The sequence below is a fragment of the Nicotiana sylvestris genome, chromosome 11, assembly GCF_000393655.2.
Source record: "Nicotiana sylvestris chromosome 11, ASM39365v2, whole genome shotgun sequence".
Lineage (NCBI taxonomy): Eukaryota > Viridiplantae > Streptophyta > Magnoliopsida > Solanales > Solanaceae > Nicotiana > Nicotiana sylvestris.
The window spans coordinates 42933878-42936832 of record NC_091067.1 but is presented as its reverse complement, the minus strand read 5'-3'; the positions used below and the strand labels follow the sequence as shown (position 1 = coordinate 42936832).

General features: G+C 39.3%; 1 pseudogene; it reads right to left on the bottom strand.

Moving 5' to 3' along the window:
• Positions 1-667: 667 nt before the first annotated feature.
• On the bottom strand, positions 668-2312 carry LOC138880979 (uncharacterized; annotated as a pseudogene).
• Between the last annotated feature and the right edge of the window lie 643 nt (positions 2313-2955).

Here is a 2955-nt window from a genome sequence, read left to right as displayed (position 1 = left end):
AATTTTAGTTAGACATAATAAATTCCAGATCAATGAGCTAACTGAATAAATAATACATAAGATGAAACAGAGGTGACCAATCTTATTGAAACTTTCGTTGTGTCTCCCATTAATCAATAGGGGGGGGGGGGGTTGTTTTACATATCCTTCTTTGGAGATTGCTAAATTGTTCCTTTTGTTTTTAGGATGATTGTAGAAGAGGGAAGTAAGGAGAGAAGGAGAGGCCCCCCGGATCCCCCTTAACCGAAAGTTTTCCCTTACTATATATAGTCATGGGACCTTTGCTATCTACTTGATCCGACACTCTTATATTATATCAGTCTTGGCCTTCCTCTAAACATCATTTCTTCTGGCTCGACATATATCGAGAATGCTTGATGCGGAATAGGCCATGTCGTGTTTCCCTTGCCTCCTGGACTGGACGTTGGTCGGCTTGACGACAACTATCAGATTTTGACCAATACAATAACCAATATTTCCCTATATGAACTAAACTACCAACACACAAAATTAACACTATCACATGTAAAATCTCAGGATATGCATAATCAAATTCAAAGCAGCAAAAGGTCAAAACAAATAAAAACGATCAGTACATAGAAACTGTTTATCTCTTTAGAAGAGAAGTATACAGAGAGAATTATACATTGTCTCTCTGTCAGCTTCAACTTAATTTCTTCAGTTAATTAGCTGAAGAAGCTGCTATTTCAAAGGATTGTTTCCGTACAAGAAGGCATGCGATTCTCGAGGGCTGAGCATGTGTATTATCAACTGTACACAACACGAAATCCGGTCTAATGCTAAAGCCAACCTCCTTTCTTTTCCTACATCCAAACTAGAAGCATCTAACAGAACATGCCATGAATTTTTATGAGCTTCTGATATCCAATGCATCGAGTAACGTGTTTCTTCGACGTAAGCAGGATATGCAAAAGGCCCTTTTGGACTATGCTTACATTTCCTCCTAAAATATTGGCTGAGTTGTGATCCTTTAATCCTCAAATCTAGCCATGTTTCTGGTGCTGCAATCACTTTTGAATCTTTAAAACTAACAAATTCCCTTATACAATCATAATCTTCACCAAGTATTGTCATGTAGTAATTTTCCCTGAAGAAAGATTAACATTCTCCAATCATCATCATTGCTTCTTTTAGTGTAATTGTAAAAACAGCTAAGTACTCCTCGTCACTTAGTCCACATTGTTGCAAAGCTCGATTTCGGACTTGAATTTCTGGAATTGAAATGAAATTACCTTAGTAAGAAGTTTTCTTGGTGAGAATATCAAGCAATCTTGATGGTTCCAATAGGATTTTTCCCAACTCTGAATTATTACTGCCAAAAGAAAGCGGCGACGACTCTCTCCTTGGGGATTTTCCCTTCTCACTAGCGGATGATTCATCGGTCAGACAAAGCGTATAAAGATCAATTTTGTCTCCTTTTTACACAAGTCCATTGCAATATTCAGGGTACTTGGCTAAACCATACTGTTGAACATATCGCATTTCACTTGGTGTTATTGGCCTTGACCATCTTAAATCAAGGCCATGTAGTGTTGATATAGCTTCTGCCACCAAATGGGCTGGTATTACAGTATTTGCTTTCTGTTCTTTTGTCAACAAATATTAATCAAAATATACTCTTTTAAGCTCATAACATGAAATAACTCATGACAGAATATATTTTTCAAAAAAAAGTTATTATTATGATGTTTTGTTGTCAGAAAATATTTTTTCCACCAAAAGGGGGAAAAATGATGACCTCCCTCACTTTTTCTCCTTCATAATTATTTAAATTTTTAACTTCATATTATTGCTTTACCAAAACCTAGACATTATTGTAAGCACGTGATTTTTGCTTCACGGACAGTCACTCCAAAAGAAAAACAAAAATAGTGACAAAGGACCTCGCTGTACAATTTTCGATTTTCCGTAACGTATGCTGTTAGTCATGTGTGGTTCTGTCCATTTTGCTATTTTTAACATTATCGAACAAAATACCAAAATGTGTATATCATGGTTCGGCCATTAAAAGAAAATTCACAAAAATATTCTAGGGTGTGATCTAACCTATTTAAATATTTTGATATGTGTGCGATATTTGTGTTAAGTGTTAAATTAATGTTTGTTTGAATTTCATTTTTTATTTTTAGTTTTAAAATTAGAAAAAAAAAAGAAAAGAATGAAGAAAAACTGTTTGGGCCAAGAAAGGAAACCAAAAATAGGCCCCAAACCAATTCAATCTGATCCAGTCCAAACCAGGCCTCAGACAAACCCCCAAACGACGCCGTATAAAGGCGTTTGATCTGAGACATCCGTCCAGGCCAATCCAACGGCCCAGGACCTCCCTTTAGCAACCCGTTTCCAAACCCGACCCAGCTACCGGTTCAGCCCATCCCCTCACTTAAACCAAACGACCCCATTTTAATATCAAACGACCCCGTCTCCCTTCTCACCATCAGATCCAAGCCGTTGAGATCATCTGATCTAACGGCTCAGATCCAATCCCCTACTCCGTATATAAGCTTTCCCTCACACCCCACGCCCCCTATCCGAACCCCACCCTTCACTCGTCTCCTTCCCCAAGCCTTGAAACCCCCCAAACCCTAACGCCGCCCTGATATCCCTTTCACTAGAACCCGGCTGCATGAACGCCGGTGACCACCCCCTTCACACCACCGATACATCCAACCACCCTGAGCATGAATCCACTAGACATGTACCTCGAATCACCTCCTATCGTCTCGAATCTAGATTTGAAGATTCGAGACAAAACTCGATCTATACCAAACCTCACCATCTTCATACCAGACACTCCCCTGACCCTCCTCGTGACCAAACCAAGCTTGGTTTGGTCCGAATCTACCCACAACTTCTAAAAAACCAGATCTGAAAATTCAGACCTTAGAACACATGAACCTGGGGAATCCGGCTAGCCTTAACGGGGGTTTGAGGTCT